The sequence below is a fragment of the Pantherophis guttatus genome, chromosome 2 (assembly GCF_059756535.1).
Source record: "Pantherophis guttatus breed Tessera chromosome 2, ASM5975653v1, whole genome shotgun sequence".
Classification (NCBI taxonomy): domain Eukaryota; kingdom Metazoa; phylum Chordata; class Lepidosauria; order Squamata; family Colubridae; genus Pantherophis; species Pantherophis guttatus.
The window spans coordinates 121351811-121376238 of NC_142064.1; the positions used below are offsets into that span (position 1 = coordinate 121351811).

Genomic DNA, 24428 nt, shown 5'->3' on the forward strand with positions numbered 1-24428 from the left:
CTGCTGAAAGGTTTCTGCACTGCAGATTCTAACTGGGCCAGAAGAGTTTTCTCTTATCTGCCTGTCTGCCCAGCCACCCTTTTATCCAACTAATGTCTTTTTTTCCTCCCTTTCTGCTGATCGGATCTTTCCTTGGATCAGTTTGCCCAAGATGGCTAAAAACCTCAATTAAAACAACAGCCTAACCATTTTAATAACAGCTGCAACGCAACCATCACATAGGGGAGGGAGAAAATGAAAATATAGTAACCATAAAAATAATGTAACCACCAGTGGTCTTAAACCTTCTTAAAAAAGAAGCTTTGGTACTTTGCACAAGGCTATTTGAGGAGGTCCTCCCCTCCCCTCCCCTCCCCTCCCCTCCCCTCCCCTCCCCTCCCCTCCCTCCCTCCCTCCCTCCCCTCCCCTCCCCTCCCTCCCTTCCCTCCCTCCCCTCCCCTCCCTTCCCTTCCCTTCCCTTCCCTTCCCTTCCCTTCCTTTCCTTTCCTTCCCTTCCTTTCCTTTCCTTCCCCCCCTTCCTTTCAGTTCTTTGTGTTCTTGATGGTCCACCTGCATACATTTCATTTCATTTCATTCATTTTATGAATACATTTACATCATGCATATTTGAACATTTGTAATCTTCATCATAAACTGCCATGAAGGAAGGCTTTCATTATAACCTCAAGAATCACCCAGTTCAAAAAATAAAGCTGTTTTTTGCACTCATACAATTAACCCCATTAATAGTGTCTCCTTAGACTAAGGATTCACCTGTTGCGATGTTTGTATTATGATAAGGATTATTTTCCTCTCTTTGTCTAAAATCTCTACAATCTGTATAATATTAGGTTAATATATCAATCGTCATGGAAGGGATTGTGTTGAGAAGCAACCTGTCAAGTGAACTATGGATTTTTGCCTTCTCCTTTTACATTCGTTTAAGCAGCCGCATGGACACCAGGGAATAAGAATGGTTGCTTGCCCATGTCAGGCATGTGTCAAATTGGGGCCAGGAGTTTTGAACACAAACATCAGCTGGGAGCAAGAGAGAGAGAGAGAGAGAGAGAGAGAGAGAGAGAGAGAGAGAGAGAGCAAGAAAGATTTTGGAGATATGGTCTAGTAGTAGCCTCCAGATAGTTGCTAGGCTAGACATCTCAATGCACCCGAGGGACTTTGAGTTGGAGAAGGCTGTGATATCTGAATGGTGACTCATTTTCTGAAAGTGAGGATGTTGGTGAGGGAGGGTAAGGAGGAGATACTTGGGCTGATCGTGCAGGAATATGTGTGAGTGAATGTCAAGCAAAGAAAATGAAGCTTCCCCCCTTCTGATTGTGTGACTTGGTGCTGGTGTAGATCGCTTGAGGGAGATGGGCAGTTTAGAAATATGAAATATAGATAAATAAATAAATTTTACTAAGCCACATTCAGGGAGCAACAGGATATCAGCTTCCAAGAAAGCATGACAAGGCAGGGGTGAGAGAAATTACAGGTCGTCCTCGACTTACAACAGTTCATTTAATGACCGTTCAAAGTTACAACGGCACTGAAAAAAGTGACTTATGACCATTTTTCAGACTTACGACCGTTGCAGCATCACCTTGGTCACATGATCAAAAGTCAGACACTTGGCAACTGGCTCCTATTTATGACCGTTGCTGTGTCCTGGGGTCATGTGATCCCCTTTTACGACCTTCTGACAAGCAAAGTCAATGGGGAAGTCATTCATTTAAGAACCACGTTACCAACTTAACAACTGCAGTGATTCACTTAACAACTGTGGCAAGAAAAGTCGTAAAATGGGACAAAACTCACTTAACTGTCTTGCTTAGCAACAGAAACGTTGGGCTCAATTGTGGTTGTAAGTCAAGGACTACCTGTAATGTGGTTTGTTTTAAAAATATCTTCAGACACAGATTTCAGAGGATAATTAGAACTGCAGAAAAAATAATTGCTACCAACCTGCCTTCCATTGAGGACCTGTATGCTGCACAAGTCAAAAAGAGGGCTGTGAAAGTATCTACAGACCCCTCACATCCTGGACATAAACTGTTTCAACTCCTACCCTCAAAATGATGCTATAGAGCACTGCACACCAGAACAACTAGACACAAGGACAGTTTTTTTCCTGAACGCCATCACTCTTCTAAACAAATAACACTGTCAAACTAGTTACTAAACCTGCATTACTATTAATCTTCTCATCGTTCCTATCACCCATCTCCTCCCACTTATGACTGTATGACTGTAACCTTGTTGCTGGTATCCTTATGATAAGTGTTGTACCTTATGATTCTTGACAAATGTATCTTTTCTTTTATGTACACCGAGAGCGTAAGCACCAAGATAAATTCCTTGTGTGTCCAGTCACACTTGGCCAATAAAGAATTCTATTCTATTCTTAAAATAATATACCAATATATGCATTTGGAGATGCATGAGTTTCCGAGGATGGATGGATGGATGTTCTACACAAAATGCAATAAAAATATTTTTATTGTAATAAAAATATTGCACACAAACACATTCTAACTAAGGGAAATTGCTAGCAAAACTGTTCAAATTGTTCTAGATTGCAGGCAAGAAGAAATAGGCATATGTAGCTCAGTAGAAACTTCAAAGAAAATTTCTGAGAGAAAACAAAAACTAATGGATGCATCTTTCTCTGTGTGAAGTCCCTCTGAACAAAGTCAGGCTCTTTTGGAGCAAAGCTAAATAGTGAAACAAAAGATGCCTGAAGTGTAGAGGCACAAGGAGGGGAGAAAATGTCTTGCCTCATCAGGGCTTTTGTGCTATAAAATCACATTCCGTTTATGGCACCAGGTTCACAAGATCTCTCTGGGAAAGTGTTATTTTTCCACAGAAACTCTTTATTTCTGGAGCATTCAAAGGACATGATTTTGGAAAATGCAGTGTTTCTCTCAGTTGCAGCCTATTTCCTGTCCAAAAGGAATATTACGAGGATTTCAGTTTTACAACTGCATGTATTACATATGTTTCTTCCGAAACTCCTTCTACATCCTATTACCAAGTAAATTATTTTTATTTTATTTCTATGGAGTTTACACTGGGAGAATTAATGGAACTCTTTCTCTCTGTGAGAGCAATGGTATGCATGCATGGTTTTAGTGATGAACTGCAAAATAATTTCCTATAGTACATTTCTCTCTGAAAAGAAACCCCCCTCATGGTCTTAATCGGAAGGCCATTCTTCCATCTGCTGCTGCAGATGGAATAACTTTACACTATTGCAAAGTTATTTAAGGACATTGTGCAAAGAGTTTGGATGCAAGACACTGGGGGCACTTCCATACTGGTGTTTTGACTCCCAAATCCTTCAAAAGCAATTTGAAAGAGGTTGTAATAATTTCCCCTGCCACCAACCTCTGAGGCAGGGGTCCCCAAACCCCGATCTGTGGACTGGCACCAGACTGTGGCATGCCAGAAACCAGGTCACACAAACAAGTGAAGCCCCATCCGCGGGATGCAGTCAGCATGCATTCTCTGGTCCATGGAAAAACCTCTTTCCGTGGAACCAGTCTCTGATGCCCAAAAGATCGGGAGCAGCTGCTCTAAGAAATGAGAATGGGCTGGAATGATCACTTTTCCTCAGGTAAAAACTGGGGCACATTAATTGTATCAATCTATATTTTTATTAATGTTGATCTGTGTAACCTCAAAAATATCCACAGGTGCAATCAGGGCCACCACTCCATTATGGTTATACATCGAGGGCTACCTATATACATACTCTGTGCGCCGATCCTGCAACTCTTCAAAACAGTATTGAAACATTACATTTTATAAAATAGCAAAACATAACCACAAGGTGTATTACTAGTTATCAGTTTGTCTGGCTTCAAAAAAAAAAAGTTGGGCCAGTTAATGAAGCCATGGGGATCAATGGTTGTTAAGTTTTATGGCATGGGAGTGCCTCTGACGATGGACTTCCTTGTTCCATTGGTTGCTACTCTGGTGACAGCCTGCTGAACTAGATGGCCCAAGAGTTCAATCCAGCAAGGGGACTGCTTATGTGCTTGCAGTATGTTCTTATAAAGTTCCAAGGCACATATAGATGAGAGGTTAAGCAACTGGCCCTGTGGTGCAACCAGAACAATCTGGAGCTGAACATGCTTAAAACTGTATAGAGATGAGAGTGGATTTTAGGAGGAGCCCTCCTATTCTATCATGTCTTATTATATTTGACAGCACAGTATCAGTAGTAGAATCTTTCAAGTTTTGGGTTCTATAATCACCCAGGATTTGAAATGGACACCTAACATTAGAGCCATCATTAAAAAGGCACAGCAAAGATTGTTCTTTCTACACCAGCTTAAGTTCAGAGTTCAAGTTAAGTTCTGGCCCAGAAGCTATTTGTTAGATGTAAATGCCTTATTCTCTAATGTGTAAATAGTGTATATAAGAGACATCAGGGGTTAACTTATTCTTTGATTCCTAATGTATTCATGACTCATTACTTATATTTATAGCTCCACCCATTGTGTATATAAGGAGCTGCCCTCCACAGTTTCCCCGCTTCTATTTGTGAATATTCAGTGAATATAGAATGCCTTATGTAAATAAAGAGAGTTATATTTGAACTCTTAATTCTCAAACAATTTATTGAGTCTGATCCAGAAAAATATCGCAACAATCTGGTAGCAGAGGATGGTTTGATTGACTCAATAAGGACTTAAACATGTCTAAAAGAGATAGACCCAACACCAGGGCATACAGCAAAGAGATGGAAGAAGATCAAGAAATAATAGATGAATCCACAAATGCAATTTCAAGAGAACCTGAAGAATATACCACAGAAGATGAGGAAATAATAAATGAAGATGATGAACAAGAAGAAGACGAAATAGAAAACAACGAACTCAGGTCAGAAATACTAAAACTCTTAAAGATTCAAAAGAGTGATGAAAGTCTTGTCGCGGAACTCCAAAATGTTCTAAGAAACAACGGAGCAGCGAGAGAGAAGCACATCACTACTAAAAAACCAAAAGACTCAAAAATAGTAAGTGATATGCTTACAAATAAAAATGCAGCGAAGAGGGAGAGCAGCGATCCCGCGCGAAATTTTGAATGGCAGCCATCTTGGTTTCAACTGACTCCCAAGATGAACAAAGCAGAGCCAATCAGAAAGCTAGATTCAAAATGTCTGGCGCGAAAAAACATACTCGATACTGAAAACGAAAAAGAAAGACTCTATACATCTGGAGAAACACCAACAGAGAAACAAATAGAATCAGCGATAAAAACACTCTATACTGTATTTGGACCAAAACTAAAAATCTCTAAAGAATCGCCAAAGAAGCAAGCAAGCAAACTAATGCCTCAGGACCTGCCTGCCTTCATCCCGAATTCAAGAACAGAGACACCCGAGCCCAGAGAGCCTTGCCGATTCATCCCTACACCAAAAACAGAAGCAAGCGACATCGCTCAAAAGAGAAAGAAAAGAACAGTCGCCATCACCAGGACCCCAAAGACCGAGCCAGGGATCGACTCATCCGAAGAAGAACCGAGCGAGCAGGCGGCAGTGGAGAGAACCTTCTACGACGAAGTCAAAGGAAGAATGAATAGTGCGCATGCGCGAAGGCACGAAGACAACCCGGGAAGATTTGAACTTATGAGAGAACCACACAGACTCATTGCTGACATCCCTACACCATTCTGCAATTTTCTACATTTGCAAGACCACGAACTGCCTCAAGTTGTAAGTAACGGTCAAAATAATATAGGAAATTTGCCCAGTGACTTCCCAAAGTTAAGGGTTGATGGTATTAATCTACAAGAATGGTATCAACAGCTTCAGGTTATTTTCATGAAAGAGAACTTGCTATTTTTTATCACTAATCCTCCAAGAAGACCTTGGACTTTAAAAATAGATAGTTTGCACCATAGAGCCTTTTTTCTAATAATAGCTAGTATATCTCCTGCAATGTATTATAGCATCAAACCAAATCTGACTGTTTCAGAAATTATTCAATGTATGTTTAATTTGTTTCACAGCGACAGTGTAGCCACTACAACAAGAATGTCTAAAGATTTCTTTTCATCTAGAGTAAAACCAGGGGTTTCTATAAGTGAGCATTTAATATATTTAAACAAAATAAGGGCTGAACTACATTTAAGGGGGGAAGTGATTTCAGACCAAACTATGAAAAGTGTTATTATCAACTCACTTGATTCATCATGGGACAATTTTATGTCACATTTAGACACCATTAACCTAGGATATTTATCCATAGAAAGTCTATCCAACAAATTGATAGCTGAGGACAATTCAAGAAAAAATCGCTCTAGCAATCACACAGAGCATAGACCCTTTAGAAAAGTAGCTTTCCAAGAAAAATATAATGAATCATATAGATGCCATAATTGTGGGTCCAAGGAACACAATAGAAGAGATTGTCCCAGATTTTCAAAAGAAAAGCACAGACCAGAATACATGAACAGACACAATTATAGACAGCCTTCTATAGATAGACACAGATATAGAAGCCCACCAAATCATAGAGAAAATAGAGGGGGCAGAGAAAATTCAAGAGATAGAAAATCTGGTTCACTGAATGGACTAAATAAACATGACAATACAAAACTCCAGCAAAGTGAAAACAATAATTGGCTTATCGATTCTGGAGCTACAAATCATACCACTAATAATAAAAATATATTATCTTCTTTTACAGAAGATAAGTTTGTAATAAAGGTAGCTAACCAAGAAAAGGTTCAAGTATTAGGCAAAGGGAATGTAATTTTGCCTGGTTTAGGAAAAATAGAGGGGGTATTGTTAATACCCGAAATACCTCATAACATATTAAGTGTCATAAAGCTAAGCAGGGACTTTGACATTAATATAACTTTCTCGAAGGGAGAAGCAATTCTAGAGAAAAATAAAAGTAACATAGGCACTGTGATGATTAAAGGGGGTCTACCTTACCTTATAACAAAAGAAGAATGGTTACATAATATTGATTCAAATGTTGAAGAATGTATAGAAACAGATGATGAAAATGTCAGCAATAGTGACAATGATGATTGTAAGATATCTCATGATCATACTGATACACACAATATAAAAAAACCAAAGATAGGTAAACCAATCCATGATGAGTGTGCTCACATCTTACACAGGAAGTTAGGACATGCCAGTTTTCCTGTAGTACAGAAAATGACTGAACACGCAGAAGGTGTAAAAATAAAAAATTGTGAAAACTATTTGGAATGCTCAGTATGTAAATCTACAAAACTGAAAACTAGTCCCAGACCAAAAAAATCTGCTAGAACAACTGACAAAATTTTTGACTTAGTACACATGGACCTAGTAGGACCACTTACTCCATCAATCACATATAGAAAACGTTATTTTCTAACAATAGTGGATGATTATAGCCGTTATGGTTTTGTTTACACATTGAAACATAAAGATGAGACTTTTCAAAAATTTAAGGAATTTTATAAACGCATAGAGACACAACATAATATTAGAATAAAACAAATTATGACAGATAGAGGATGTGAATTCATGTCTAAAGAATTCTCTCAATGGTTAAAAGATAGAGGAATGCTACATTACACGTCCAGTCCATTTTCTGCGTTCCAAAACGGAATTGCAGAAAGAAAAAATTCCACATTACAAACCATGATTAGATGTACATTAGAGGATGCTGGCTTAAGCAAACAATTTTGGTCTGAAGCCTTACACTATTCAAATTACACACAAAATAGGACCTGGTCCAGCATTATAAATAAGACACCATACGAAGTGATGTATAATAGAAAACCAAAATTGGCACATATGCACATTTTTGGAGTCACAGCAGACGTACACATACCTAAACAATTGAGAAGAAAGGGAGAAAATGTATCTAGAAGACTTAGATTCATGGGATATGAAACTGGTACAAAAGGATATAGATTCATTGATAGCAATAATAAGTTTATAGTTTCCAGAACAGCCGTGTTCCATGAACAGGCCAACTGGTCTAAATTACATCTTAATGAAATATTCCCAAATAAACACATAGAAACAAAATACCATAAGGAAGGAACTGTAGATAAACAAAATACCAACAAACATGAAAACAAAACAAAGACCTGGACAAATAGCCAACACAAAATAAAGACTGATACACTAACAAAAAAGGAGGCAAGATATATGCATGACAACAATAGCAAACCTGAAAGAATCATTAGAAACAACAGGAATAAGATGCCAAATAAATATAAAGATTACGTAATGAATATGAATAGTGAACCAACAACACCCAATACATACGAAGAAGTACTAAAGCTTCCTCGTGAGGAAAAGGAAAAATGGGAACTAGCCATGAAAAAGGAAATGGAAAGTTTGCAAGGATTAAATGTGTTTACACCCACAACTGCACCTAAGGATAAAACAATTATTGGCACCAGGTGGATATATAAAATTAAAAATTTGGAAGGAGGTAATACCCTATACAAAGCTAGATTAGTTGCTCAAGGTTACGCACAAAAATATCCAGAGGATTATACAGACACATATTCCCCTACTGTAAGAACAGAGAGTGTCAAAACAGCTTTAGTTGTAGCCTCAGCACTCAACCTTGATGTATTCCAATATGATATACAGACTGCGTACCTACACGCAAAATTAGATAAGGAAATATATGTAAGGGCCCCTCACAGCCAATACACTAACAAAAATGAAACTTGGTTGTTAAACAAAAGTTTATATGGATTGAAACAATCCGGTAAAAGATGGTATGATTGTTTAGTAAAGGTACTCAAGACTATGGATTTTAATACCACATCTGCTGATAACTGTTTTTTTGTCAAAAAGAATGATGATTGTATTGAATTTGTGTTAATTTACGTAGATGACATTTTATATATTGGTAAACACAAAGAAAGAAGAGAAATCTTTGTAAACAAGTTAAATGAACACTTCTCACTAAAATCATTGGGTAAAGTAAATAAATATCTCGGTGTACAGATTAGCAAAACTAAAAAAGGATTCCAGCTTACTCAAAAGGATAAGATTTTAGAACTTTTGAACAAATGTAATTTGACCAATGCTAAACCATGTGATACTCCCATGCAAACTGACTTTCTCAGAAACACTGATGAATCATCTCCTGAATTTAAGGATAATACATTTTATAGATCAATCATAGGTTCGCTTCTTTACATATCTAATTGGACTAGGCCAGATATAGCCTTACCACTTAATTTGCTGTCCAGATATGTCAGCAAACCAACAATGTATCACTGGGAAGCTATCAAAAGAATTTTAAGGTACTTGAAAGGCACAATAGATTTTTGTCTTGTATTAGAACCTAATGGCAACAAAGAACCAAGACTTATATGTTATGCAGATGCGGATTGGGCAGGAGACACATCTTGCAGAAAAAGTACATCAGGTTACATTTTCTTTTTAAATGACTGTCCAATTTATTGGTATACCGGTAAACAAGAACTAGTAGCTACTTCAACGACAGAAGCAGAATACGTATGTTTGTCCAAAGCTGCAAATAATCTTGTGTGGTTTAATGACTTAATTTCAGATGTTTGGAAGGAACCTGTTTTACCTTTTGTCATGAATGAGGACAACAAAGCAGCTATTGAAATCTCTAGATCTGATGCTATTGGACAAAGGTCCAGACACATAGATATAAAGTTTAAACATGTAAGACAATTGTCTCAGGACGGATTTATAAAAGCTGTGCACTGTGATACCTCGGAACAAATAGCTGATATATTAACAAAGCCTTTACCTTCTAAACAACACAAATATTTAACTTCTAAACTGCATGTATTGTACTGTCCAAAATCTGAATGTAATTGGTGTTGTATGACTAATCGGCATTTAGAGGGGGATTTGTTAGATGTAAATGCCTTATTCTCTAATGTGTAAATAGTGTATATAAGAGACATCAGGGGTTAACTTATTCTTTGATTCCTAATGTATTCATGACTCATTACTTATATTTATAGCTCCACCCATTGTGTATATAAGGAGCTGCCCTCCACAGTTTCCCCGCTTCTATTTGTGAATATTCAGTGAATATAGAATGCCTTATGTAAATAAAGAGAGTTATATTTGTTGCGATGTTTTTCTGGATCGGACTCAATAAATCATTAGAGAATTAAGAGTTCAAATACAACTCTTTTTATTTACATAAAGGCGTTCTATATTCACTGAATATTCACAGATAGAAGCGGGGAAACTGTGGAGGGTAGCTCCTTATATACACAGGGGGTGGAGTCATGAGAATGAGTGATGAGTCATGAATACATTAGGAATCAAAGAATGAATTAACCCTTGATGTTCTTATATACACTATTTACACATTAGAGAATAAGGCATTTACATCTAACAAATCCCCCTCTAAATGCCGATTATTTACACAACACCAATTACATTCAGATTCGGGACAATACAATACATGCAATTTGGAAGTTAAATATTTATGTTGTTTGGATGGTAAAGGCTTTGTTAAAATGTCAGCTATCTGTTCCGAAGTATCACAATGCACAGCTTTTATAAAACCGTCTTGAGATAATTGTCTTACATGTTTAAACTTTATATCTATATGTCTGGACCTTTGTCCAATAGCATCAGATCTGGAGATTTCAATGGCTGCTTTGTTATCCTCATTTATGATAAAAGGTAAAATAGGTTTCTTCCAAACCTCTGAAATTAAGTCATTAAACCACACAAGGTTATTTGCAGATTTGGATAAACAGACATATTCTGCTTCTGTAGTTGAAGTAGCTACCAGTTCTTGTTTGCCGGTGTACCAATAAATTGGACAATCATTTAAAAAGAAAATATAACCTGATGTACTTTTTCTGCAAGATGTGTCTCCTGCCCAATCCGCATCTGCATAACATATGAGTCTTGGTTCCTTGTTGCCATTTGGTTCTAATATAAGGCAAAAATCTAAAGTGCCTTTCAGGTACCTCAAAATCCTTTTGACAGCTTCCCAATGGTACATTGTTGGTTTACTGACATATCTGGACAGTAAATTAAGTGGTAAGGCTATATCTGGCCTAGTCCAATTAGATATATAAAGAAGTGAACCTATGATTGATCTATAAAATGTGTTATCCTTAAATTCAGGAGATGATTCATCAGTATTTCTGAGAAAGTCAGTTTGCATGGGGGTATCACATGTTTTAGCATTGTTCAAATTACATTTGTTTAGAAGTTCTACAATTTTATCCTTTTGAGTAAGCTGGAACCCTTTTTTTGTTTTACTGATCTGTACACCAAGATACTTATTTACCTTACCTAAAGATTTTAGTGAAAAATGTTCATTCAGCTTGTTCACAAAAATTTCTCTTCTTCCTTTATGTTTTCCAATATATAAAATATCGTCTACATAAATCAATACAAACTCAATACAGTCATCATTCTTTTTGACAAAAAAACAATTATCAGCAGATGTGGTGTTAAAATCCATAGTCTTGAGCACCTTTACCAAACAATCATACCATCTTTTACCGGATTGTTTCAATCCATATAAGCTTTTGTTTAACAACCAAGTTTCATTTTTATTTGTGTATTGGCTGTGAGGGGCCCTTACATAGATTTCTTTATCTAACTCTGCGTGTAGGTACGCAGTCTGTATATCATATTGAAATACATCAAGGTTAAGTGCTGATGCTACCACCAAAGCTGTTTTGACACTCTCTGTCCTCACAGTAGGGGAATATGTGTCTGTATAGTCCTCTGGATATTTTTGTGCGTAACCTTGGGCAACTAATCTAGTTTTGTACAGGTTATTGCCTCCTTCCAAATTTTTAATTTTATATATCCACCTGGTACCAATAATAGTTTTGTCCTTAGGTGCAGTTGTGGGAGTAAACACATTTAATCCTTTCAAACTTTCCATTTCCTTTTTCATGGCTAGTTCCCATTTCTCTTTTTCTTCGCGAGGAAGTTTCAGTACTTCCTCGTACGTATTAGGTGTTATTGGTTCACTATTTACATTCATTACGTAATCTTTATATTTATCTGGCATCTTGTTCCTGTTGTTCCTAATTGTTCTTTCTGGTTTACTATTGTTGTCATGCATATATCTTGCCTCCTTTTTTGTTAGTGTATCAGTTTTTATTTTGTACTGGCTATTTGTCCAGGTTTTGGTCTTGTTTTCATGTTTGTTAATATTTTGTTTATCTACAGTTCCTTCCTTATGATATTTTGTTTCTATGTGTTTATTTGGGAATATTTCATTTAAATGTAATTTAGACCAGTTGGCCTGTTCATGGAACACGGCTGTTCTGGAAACTATAAATTTATTATTGCCATCAATGAATCTATATCCTTTTGTACCAGTTTCATATCCCATGAATCTAAGTTTTCTGGATACATTTTCTCCCTTTCTTCTCAATTGTTTGGGTATGTGTACGTCTGCAGTGACTCCAAAAATATGCATATGTGCCAATTTTGGTTTTCTATTATACATCACTTCGTATGGTGTTTTATTTATAATACTGGACCAGGTCCTATTTTGTGTATAATTTGAATAGTGTAATGCCTCTGACCAAAATTGTTTACTTAAGCCAGCATCCTCTAATGTACATCTAATCATAGTTTGTAGTGTGGAATTTTTCCTTTCTACAATTCCGTTCTGGAACGCAGAAAATGTACTGGAAGTGTAATGTAGCATTCCTCTATCCTTTAGCCATTGAGAGAATTCTTTAGACATGAATTCACATCCTCTATCTGTCATAATTTGCTTTATTCTAATATTATGTTGTGTCTCTATGCGTTTATAAAATTCCTTAAATTTTTGAAAAGTCTCATCTTTATGTTTCAATGTGTAAACAAAACCATAACGGCTATAATCATCCACTATTGTTAGAAAATAACGTTTTCTATATGTGATTGATGGAGTAAGTGGTCCTACTAGGTCCATGTGTACTAAGTCAAAAATTTTGTTAGTTGATCTGGCAGATTTTTTTGGTCTGGGGCTAGTTTTTAGTTTTGTAGACTTACATACTGAGCATTCCAAATAGTTTTCACAATTTTTTATTTTGACACCTTCTGCGTGTTCAGTCATTTTTTGTACTACAGGAAAGCTGGCATGGCCTAACTTCCTATGTAAGATGTGAGCACACTCATCATGGATTGGTTTACCTATCTTTGGTTTTTTTATGTTGGGTGCATCATTCTGATCATGTGATATTATACAATCATCATCGTCACTATTGCTAACATTTTCATCATCTATTTCTATACATTCTTCAACATTTGAATCAATATTATGTAGCCATTCTTCTTTTGTTATGAGGTAGGGCAAGCCCCCTTTAATTATCACAGTACCTATTTTACTTTTGTTTTTCTCTAGGATTGCTTCTCCCTTTGAGAAAGTTATATTAATACCAGAGTCCCTACTTAGTTTTATGGCACTCAATATGTTATGAGGTATTTCGGGTATTAACAATACCCCCTCTATTTTTCCTAAACCAGACAAAATTACATTCCCTCTGCCTAGTACTTGAACCTTTTCTTGATTGGCTACTTTTATTACAAACTTATCTTCTGTAAAAGAAGACAATATATCTTTATTGTTAGTGGTATGGTTTGTAGCTCCAGAATCGATGAGCCAATTATTATTTTCACTTTGCTGGGGTTTTGTATTGTCATGTTTATTTAGTCCATTCAGTGAACCAGATTTTTTATCTCTTGAGCTTTCTCTGCCCCCTCTATTTTCTCTATAATTTGGTGGACTCCTATATCTATGCCTTTCTATAGAAGGCTGTCTATGATTGTGTCTGTTCATGTATTCTGGTCTGTGCCTTTCTTTTGAAAATCTGGGGCAATCTCTTCTATTATGTTCTTTGGACCCACAATTATGGCATCTATATGTTTCATTATATTTTTCTTGGAAAGCTATTTTCCTAACAGGTCTATGTTCTGTGTGATTGTTAGATCGATTTTTTCTCGAATTGTCTTCAGCTATCAATTTGTTGGATAAACTTTCTATGGATAAATATCCTAAGTTAATGGTATCAAGATGTGACATGAAATTGTCCCATGATGAGTCAAGTGAGTTAATAATAACACTTTTCATTGTTTGGTCTGAAATAACTTCTCCCCTTAAATGCAGTTCAGCCCTTATTTTGTTTAAACATATTAAATGCTCACTTATAGAAACCCCTGGTTTTACTCTAGATGAAAAGAATTCTTTGGACATTCTTGTTGTAGTGGCTACACTGTCGCTGTGGAACAAATTAAACATACATTGAATAATTTCTGAAACAGTCAGATTTGATTTGATGCTATAATACATTGCAGGAGATATACTGGCTATTATTAGAAAAAAGGCTCTATGGTGTAATCTATCTATTTTTAAAGTCCAAGGTCTTCTTGGAGGATTAGTGATAAAAAATAATAAGTTCTCTTTCATGAAAATAACCTGAAGCTGCTGATACCATTCTTGTAGATTAATACCATCAACCCTTAACTTTGGGAAGTCACTAGGCAAGTTTCCTATATTACTTTGGCCGTTACTTACAACCTGAGGCAGTTCGTGGTCTTGCAAATGCAGAAAATTGCAGAATGGTGTAGGGATGTCAGCAACGAGTCTGTGTGGTTCCCTCATGAGTTCGAATCTTCCCGGGTTGTTTTCTTGACTTCGCCCATGCGCGTTGCTCATTCTTTCTTTGTCTCCGTCGTGGAAGGTTCTCTCCACCGCCGCTTGCTCGCTCGTCTCCTCTTCGGATGAGTCGGTTTCTGGCTCGGTCTTTGGGGTCCTGGTGACGACGGCTGTTCTTTTCTTTCTCTTGTGAGCTATGTCGCTTGCTTCTGTCCTTGGTGTAGGGCGGAATCGGCAAGGTTCTCTGGGCTCTGGTGTCGTCGCTCTTGAAGTTGGGGTGTAGGCGTGCAGGTCCCGAGGCATCGGTTCGTTCGCTTGCTTCTTCGGCGATTCCCTGGTGATTTTTAGTTTTGGCCCAAATATATTAAGGAGTGTTTTTATTGCTGATTCTATTTGTATCTCTGTTGGTGTTTCTTCAATTTCCCTGTCTGATTCTTCTGAGTTATAAAGTCTTTCCTTTTCGTTTTCAGCATCGAGAGGATCTTTTCGCGCCAGAGATTTTGAATTTTGTCCTTTGATTGGTTCAGTTTCGCTCATCTTGGGAGTCTGTTGAGAACAAGATGGCTGCCATTCAAAATTTTGCGCGGGATCAGTGTTTCTCTCTTTCGTTGTAATTTTATTTGTAGGTAAATCGCTCACCGTTTTCGAGTCCTTATTTTCATTTGCGTGAATTTCTTTTCCTTTTGTCATTCCTTCGCTTTTTATGACGTTTTTGATTTTCGCTTCGAGTCTTAGCAGTTTTAATATCTCAGACCCGAGAGGACTGCTTTTCAATTCCTTTTCTTTTTGTTCATCTATTATTTCTTGATCTTCTTCCATCTCTTTGCTGTATGCCCTGGTGTTGGGCCTATCTCTTTTAGACATGTTTAAGTTCTTATTGAGTCAATCAAACCATCCTCTGCTACCAGATTGTTGCGATGTTTTTCTGGATCGGACTCAATAAATCATTAGAGAATTAAGAGTTCAAATACAACTCTTTTTATTTACATAAAGGCGTTCTATATTCACTGAATATTCACAGATAGAAGCGGGGAAACTGTGGAGGGTAGCTCCTTATATACACAGGGGGTGGAGTCATGAGAATGAGTGATGAGTCATGAATACATTAGGAATCAAAGAATGAATTAACCCTTGATGTTCTTATATACACTATTTACACATTAGAGAATAAGGCATTTACATCTAACAATATTTGAACTCTTAATTCTCAAACAATTTATTGAGTCTGATCCAGAAAAATATCGCAACACTATTGATATTGTTCTACCAAGGAATTATGAATCTGTCATTAGTACTTCTATAACTGTCTGGTTTGGTACAGCAACTAAACTGGAGAGGTACAGACGCCAATGGATAGTTAGGACTGCAGAAAGAACAATTGCTACCAACCTACCTTCCATAGAAAACCTATATATTGCGCGGGTCAGAAGGAGAGCTGAGAAAATAACTACAGACTCCTCACATCCTGGACATAAACTATTTTAACTCCTCCCCTCAGGACGCAGCTATAGGGCATTATATGCGAAAACAACTAGACACAAGGGCAGTTTTTTCCCTTGTGCCATCATTCTGCTGAACACCTAATTCTCACAGTACTGTCTTATGTCTAAATATATTCACCCATGTTGTATAGCTGTAGTATTATTATACAGTTATTATACTACAGTATTATATTGCTGCACAAACTCCTTGTGTGTTTAAACATGCTTGGCCAATAAAGCTGTTCTGTTCTGTTCTGTTCTGTTCTGTTCTGTTCGGTTCTGTTCGGTTCGGTTCGGTTTGGTTCAGTTCATCTTCTCTATTACCCCTTATTGGTATAATTATTATGATTATTATTACCCTGTTGCTTTGCATGTACATTGAGAACTTCTGCACCAGAGACAAATTCCTTATGTATCTAATAACATTTGGCCAATAAAGCTGTTCTGTTCTGTTCTGTTCTGTTCTGTTCTGTTCTCTTCTCTTCTCTTCTCTTCTCTTCTCTTCTCTTCTCTTCTCTTCTCTTCTCTTCTCTTCTCTTCTTGTCTGCTCTGCTCTGCTCTGCTCTGCTCTGCTCTGCTCTGCTCTGCTCTGCTCTGCTCTATTCTACTCTACTCTATTCTACTCTATTCTACTCTACCCTACCCTACCTTACCCTACCCTACCCTACCCTACTCTTCTTTCATTTCATTTCCACCTTCTTCAGGAGCACAGAAATAGTTTTCATAGTGAAGAAATTCAAATTTTTATTATGTTTTTCTACTATGGCAAAAGCCTCCTTCCTTGTAATCAGTTCTTTATTATCAATTGGTTAAAGATGGCCATTGTACTGCACACTTAATTACACATTTACATTTTATAAGTGGAGACATTTCTCTTAAACAACAGAGCAGTGCAATTTTTGCTATGTATTTTGATTTGGATCGTATCTATTATTAATTCTCTGTATAAGGTTTCATTGTAAATATCATACTTGATTTCACTCTTATTATTTAATTTTTCATTACTATTAGTGCATAATCCTCTTTGATTTTAATAACCAACTTGGATTTTAACTACAACCAGCCAAATTGCTCTAGCTCTAGGATGACTACATTCAGTTTGGAATAATTTGGCCTTCCCAAGTTGTAATATTTCTCCTTTACAAAAATCTTTCTTTGGGGGCATAATGAAAATTGAGAGAAGGTAGGAAAAATACCACAAAATACTTCCATCTCCCTCTCTCTATATATGTTGGGGTGATAACTCCATCTTCCACATAGCTTTGTTAACCAAAGAAGCACATTAACCTTTCCACTTCTGCTTCAGATAGCTTGTCTCATCTTCAAAAGTGAACACAAGTATAGAACAAACTAAAACTATTGCCAAGTCAAAGTTGATGCAACTGTGTTGTTGTTTTCATATCCATACACACCAAATACACTATATTAACATCTGCTGCAAAACTGAACTTGTGCCTGCCACAGCCAGCTTCAGGAGATCTGTTATTGTCATTATCATTATTGTTACTTCTGATGAGGAAGAGCTATAGAGGAATGATTTGCCAGGAAGGCAGCTCTACCCAAGCAAACTTTCCCAGCCCTTTGACATCCAGCGAGTTGTCCCAGACCTCCCATCTCCTCTGATCAATGCAGCCAATGGGTCTTCTGGCTGGAGGTAGAAAAAGGGTGCTCTGCTACCTTTGGAAAATATTCAATCGAGGAAGATTGTGCTAGAGCAGGGGTTGGCAACCCACGGCTCTGGAGCCGCATGTGGCTCTTTCATCCCTCTGCTGTAGCTCCCTGTCACTGGTTGGATGCACAATTGATAGTGCTTTTGGTTAGGACAGGTAGAGGAAAAAGGATGCTGTGCTAGGAGGAGACTCTATGGTGGAGGAATCAGACTTCCTGTCGGCTCCAGAATTGAACGGAAGGGGGTGGGCTTCCAGTTAGGATGTTTGTGGCTCTTTGAATGTTTAAGGTTGCCGACCCCTGTGCTAGAGGAAGCCTGTGGTTTAAAAATGTTCCTGGTCTTCAGGTTATATACTTAGATATACACAACTTTCCCTTCTGTGTTGTCATGCATTCTATGGCTGACTTTCAAATGGTTCAGCTTCCTTTCTGGCAAGTATCCCTCCCTACCATTCTCCAGTGATCCAGCTGGCTGGATCCTATAGCTGGAGCCTGTAGAGGACGAGACTGGAGTTTATCCTGGACATGCTGGGATTCCATCTGGCTCTCCTCTAAAGTGCCCGTTCGGTGCTTTCCCTGCTGATGTCTGCAGTAATTGCCCTCCTGCCCGTCTTTTCAGAATGCAAAGGGATAACAGAATAATTAAAAAAAAACAAGGGGGATTCAACTACTCTCAAAGGAGGAATGTTACAGAGATATCATGGGAATCCAAAGCTAAAGGAGAAGAATTTTTTTTCTTGCTTCCAGAGCTTTTTGCAACAGTTTAGGAAGGAAGCAATGGAAATGGGACCAGTGTTCAGACGGCTGTGACATAAGCATCCAATGTGAAGATGGTGGGATTATGAGGGTGTTTGCCTCGAACAACAAGATATTTTGTGCTGGCTTGGATTCTCAGGAACCGCCTACCTCTTATCTCTAAGCCTAACTAAGAATTAGACATTTAATTTTGCTTGTGTTTTTTTTTTTTTTTAAAGAAGATTGGATTTTGTATACGAAAAATATAGATGAGGTTTGAAGCAGGCATCAAGCGTGGTCTTCTCTATTGCTATCTTTCTCCTGCCAATCAACTTAATTACAACCTCAGATCAGGATCAAAGAGTAATTGCTTTGCTTCAAATGATAAATAAGACAAGAGATATACAAGTTTTGTGAAAGCACACACAAAAAAATCGAATACAGTACATTAATATACCATCTTAATTTCTCCCTTCCTTCACTTCCTGTTGCTCCATGCAACAGTCCTGTTTCTGCCAGACTGCCAGAATTTTGCGACTTGTCATGTGATTCTGTTGGCAAGTCAATATCTTACATACAAATTATCCAGAACGCCAGGATATTTTTTATCTTAAGGGGGCTCAAATGATGGAAGGGTCATAGCAACACTGGAAGCAGCAGCATCTAGCTGACTTTGATTGATCCCCCAAAAGCTAAGCATAAGCAAGGTCACTCCATGAAACAGAGACCATGGGGAGATCACAGGGTTGTAGGCTAGCTTGGGAAGTTTGGGAGGATCTTTTGGAAGAAGGGAATGGCAGATTGTTGCCCAAGAAGTTCTCAATTAAAAGGACTCTTCATGGGGCATCTCAGTGAAAAGCACACAAGTCCTGGGTTATAGAGCAGATGGAAGGTATTAGTCGAAGTAGGAGAGATGAAGGCTTGGGCCAGAAGAAATGACTTTAGATGCTTAGGAATGAGGAGCAGGAGCAAAAAAGATAGAAAGCGGGAGAGGAGTTGGGAGAAAGAGAAAGTCAAGAATACATTCCTGAGGGGTTTTGATGCAGGGAAAGTAATTTATTTTCCTCTGCGACCTGGCCATATGGATAGAATATAGCTGGTGAAAGTGCTAAAGTCGAGGTTGCTGTGTACATTGGGCAGTTCAGAAGGGAGGATATCTGATGAGAACAGGCTGGGAGGGCAGGGGTAGATGTCAAGGAAAGGATCCCCTCCCTTCCAAGGAGGATTAAGAGGAGAAACAGCTGGTTATGCAAGCAGGATGGATATAAAGGGACACTGTTTTTTCACTGATTGGCTCTCTTTTGGCTTATAAGAAACTGCTTTGTACAGAATAAGACCATGGTCCTAATTGTCTTCCTCAGCCTTTCCCAATCTAGCATCCACCAGACTTCTTGAGATAATAGTAGAGCTCTACAGCATGCTTACTTATAGTTAACTTAGCTTCAGTCTACTCAATTAACTCAATGTTGGTGTGTATGATATGTCGAATCCCATATTAATTAGCTGAACTGAGTCCACACAACACGGCAAAGCTAAAATGTGGCTGGCGAGTTTTCTAGTACAAGGTCCTATGAAGTGATGCACACAAATTCATTGACTTTGGAATAGAACATTCTGGAAAATTTCAGAATTCCATTTCCCTCTGCAGTGGGCTGAGTTTCCTCCCAACACTGCTGTTTGGGAATTTGCAAAGGTAAATCCTTCAAACTGGAAGCAGTTCACAACTTTTCTGGGTGCGCCAGTTCCGAAATAGGTTTATTTCCTTTAAAACATCGTGTGAGGTGTGGAAACCACTCTCCCAGAATTTTTTTTTTATTTTTTTATTTTTTTATTTTTTTATTTTTTTATTTATTTATTTATTTATTTATTTATTTATTTATTTAATTAATTTGTTGAACATGTACTAGATAACAGGTATAAGTATAAACATGGACATGACCAAGGAAAGAGTACAATAAGTACAAGCATATTCCAGAGGGATACTGTAATGAAATGTACCTGACTAGGTGGCTCAAGTGGCTAAGACACTGAGCTTGTCGATCAGAAAGATTCGAATCCCTAGTACAGGTTTTCCTGCATGAGCAGGGGGTTGGACTAGATGACCTCCAAAGGTCCCTTCCAACTCTGTTACTGTATGCACGACCTTGAGGGAGGAAGGAAGAAGATGCTGCCTAGGGAATTATGAAACAAGAGACGGAGGAGTCCTTGGTCAGTCGCTTAACAGTCAGAGAAAGAAACGTAAGGAGGATCCTCCCTAATTAATCAGATGGTTAAAAGTGGTAGTGGGAAGTTTGTACCTTCAAGCTTGCAAGATCTTGTTACTGTAATCTTACTATCATGTAACCTTACTATCAAGTAGTCTCAAAAGTGCTTTTTCAAAAGACAACTGGGCTGTTTTTTTCCTTGAGGAAGAAGAACAAAACTTTTCATTTCTCATCCAAGAAACTTCATCAGTTGTGATGGTGTGTGTGTGTGTGTGTGTGTGTGTGTGTGTGTGTGTGTAGGGATGGAGGATAGGTAGGGACAGTTGAGACTGGGTGGTGGGGGGATAGTCATGGTACCCCATATTCTGACCAGATACGGTAAAATAGATTTAGCTCATTTTGTCACATTTCCTACCTGGTTTACCAGGAATGGTTGACAGATAAAGAATGATCTAGACCAGTGGTTCTCAATCTGTGGGTCGGGACCCCTTTGGGGGTCGAACAACCCTTTCACAGGGGTCGCCTAACACCATCGGAAAACACATATTTTCAATGGTCAATGGAATAACTTTATGGTTGGGGGTCACCACAACATGAGGAACTGTATTAAAGGGTCACGGCATTAGGAAGATTGAGACCCATTGATCTAGACTCTTCTGGAATGTTCTAACGTTCTGGAATGTTCTGGTAATTTGCACATCTCTAATGTTTTGCAATGCAATCTGAAGCCTGCACGGTCTGGGAGTTATAATCCTAACATGTATGAATAGAACCAAGTCAGGAGAGCTAGTCTAGGTTAGACTGAAAGAAGGGTTTTGTTTTGGCTTTTTTAAGAGGAAGGACATTACCAGGAGAAGTCAGAAATTGAGCTGGGACCTGCATCATGCAGGACACTGAACGACCTATGGTGCTTCCTCTCTTACTGCTTCCTAGTCTGACTGTCTGCTGGCCTGGAATTTTATTCTGTTGATTCAAAGTTGAAATGGTAATACCGTAGGTTTTTTTTTTTCCTGGCATGTTGAAGCTTTCCTGTACAGAATCTCTTTGGATCCCTGAGTCTTTAGCATTGTTGAACAAAAGAAAAGTCATGAGCTGATTACTAGAAAGTGACTGAGGTTGTAAAAAGTCTGGCTGATAGAATAAGGTTGAATTCAGATGACAACGGATGGCAGGAAAGTAAAAATATCAAAACTACACAGAAAATATATCACCTGTTTTCTCAGGTTTGAGCAACATAGTGCCTATGGGTGCCAATATGTCCAAATTATCCTTTTTCTTAGCTCTTGCTATACTCCTCTTCCTCTTCCTCCTCTCCCTCCTCCTCTTCTCTCCCTCCTCTTCTTCTTTTCATCCTTCTCCTTTTCCTCTTCTTCTCTTCTTCCTCCTCCTCTTCCTCCTTATCTTCTTCCCTTCCTCCTCCTCTTCCTCCTCTTCTCTTCTTCCTCCTCCTCTTCCTCCTTATCTTCCTCTCCTTCCTCTCCCTCCTCTTCTCTCCTTCCTCTTCTTCTTCCTCCTCCTCTTCCTCCTCCTCTTCTTCTCTCCCTCCTCCTCCTCTTCCACCTCTTCTCTTCTTCCTCCTCTTCCTCCTCCTCTTCCTCTTCCTCCTCTCCCTCCTTCTCTTCTCTTCCTCCTCTTCCTCCTCCTCTCCCTCCTCCTCTTCTTCTCTTCCTCCTCCTCTCCCTCCTTCTCTTCTCTTCCTCCTCTTCCTCCTCCTCTCCCTCCTCCTCTTCTTCTCTTCCTCCTCCTCTTCCTCCTCTTCTTTTCCTCCTCCTCTTCCTCCTCCTCTTCCTCCTCCTCCTCCTCCCATCATTCCATCTTCACCTTTGTTTCAAGAATACCACTGAAGATATATAAGTTTTGCTAGAAAATAAAACTAATAAGTTACTGTAATCAAATGGCTCGTTTAGAAATTTGCCCACTTATCTGCTCCCCAAAGAATCAAAACTAGGGTAGAAGAGTGCATCCTGTGGTGCTAGAGCAGATAGGGAGGGGGGCAAGCATATTAACTTGCTTTCTGGTATGGAGGTGTTTTAGGATTGCCCCACTGGAACTATTTTCTAGGAACTAATAATTCCTGACGTGCCCACCAGTATCCCCCAGTTGCTTATCTCTGTTAAGATTCCTCAGCCTTGAGATGTTTGTTACCTAGAGATCGTCTAGGTAAGGAGGAGGTTGACAGACAGGTCAAACTCTGAGAACTACTTGGGTCCCTGTGAAAGGTCATTTTCACTGTTAGATTTCAAGGAACATTTGCAAATTACAGTCCATGTTGTACTATGAAAAGCAAAGCTCACAGGCTGAGGTCTTGTTAACCTATGGAGTTCTTTAACCTTGGTCAAAACGGCCTCAGGCTTAATTAATGCAACCATTCCTGGGTGGCCAGCACAGAGATAATTATCTTTCTATGGAGATGGAGCTCACCTCTTGATTTCTTCCAATCACCTAGCATTAGTTTCTAAAGAGGCAGCCCTTTTCTAGCTGATGGGCTCACTCAGCTTCTCCAACCTGGTCCAGATGCTTGGAAAAAAGAAACACGAATGTTCCTTCCCTGGTACCAACTTGTCCATTTGGAACCCGCAATGGGTCGGGTGCCTTTATAACAAGCCCCTCAGCTTACCCATCTGCAAAATGGGCGAAGGATTTCACCTCTGCATTCCTCTTTGCCCATACAACTAGTTCATCAGACAAAGATCAATTTTTTTGGGGGGGGGACTCGCATCTGGCGGTCCCCTGTGGAGAGGCCGAGCGCTCGCTCCAAAGGGTTGGATGGATCCAATCTTGGGCAAAGCCAGACAAAGGCATTTCTTCTCCCAGCAACGTCTCGGGAGTGTGTGCCAAGAGCAGGCCAGGAGCACCGGCAGAGAGTGGGCTGCTCCTCATGGGACAGACCGGGCTGCTTCCCTTCTTCCTATCCCATCAGGCGCCCCAACCTCGCCCCACAAACCCGCTTCAATCTAGGACTGGGCTGGGCTGGGGGGCGGAGGGTCAGGCGCCTCCACTTTTTGCGGGCTCTGCTTTTTCGCCTCTCAGACTCAGCCTGGAATGCAAAATAACCGAAGATGCTCCAGAGTGGCAAGTAGAAAACGCTTTTCTTCTCCCGCGGGTTCTCTTCCAAGCCCTTCCGATCCGGTTTGAAGCCGAGTTACATGCCCGTGGCAAGCATCTCCTCCTCCCCGTGAGCTCAGGTTCAACTTGCCTTCTTCCTTTGCTTCCCCTTAGTAGTAAGTCCGCGGGGAGTAAGCCCTCTGCAGATGCTCAGGGCAACTCTCTCTTCTCCTTGCCAGGAATAACCGCCCCCACCCAGTCTTTCCCCCCCCCTCCCTCTTACCTGACTCCGGGGACTCGTGCTGCCGCTGCCGAAGGCTCCCCTAAGGATCCCCGGGACTCGGGGGTGTCTCCGCCCGGCATCTCCGCCTGCTCCGGGAGAGGAGGCGAGCGCCCGAGGGAATTAGAGATGGCAGCGAAGCGACGGGCAAGGAAATCCGCTCGGAAAATCCTCGCGGTTTAATGCACCCGGCTTTGGAGAGGATTGGAGTGCAAATGGGAGGGGGAGGGAGGATAGAGACCCTCCCCCCTCCCCGCTATGCATTAAGGACGAGAGAGGGAGGAGGGAGGGAGGGAGAACGCGAGAGAAAGAGGAATGCTGCTCTTTTTCTTTCCCTTTAGCCTTTTTCCAGTTGCCACCTCTCCCTCGCCATCCTCCCTAATCCCTGTCTCTCTTTCTCTGCCTCCTCTCCCCCACTTTTCCTTCCTTTGGTCGCCCCAAA

The 24428-nt window shown here is 39.4% G+C and overlaps 1 protein-coding gene across 2 annotated transcripts in view; it reads right to left on the reverse strand.

The window, feature by feature from the left end:
* Nucleotides 1-24182, reverse strand: part of LOC117675418 (metabotropic glutamate receptor 6-like) — a 61956-nt gene extending 37774 nt beyond the window's left edge. For both annotated transcript variants that reach the window (XM_034434009.3, XM_034434010.3), the window contains exon 1: nucleotides 23990-24182. The gene's annotated coding sequence lies outside the window, so the exon portion shown is untranslated. The remainder of the gene's footprint in view (nucleotides 1-23989) is intronic.
* Between the last annotated feature and the right edge of the window lie 246 nt (nucleotides 24183-24428).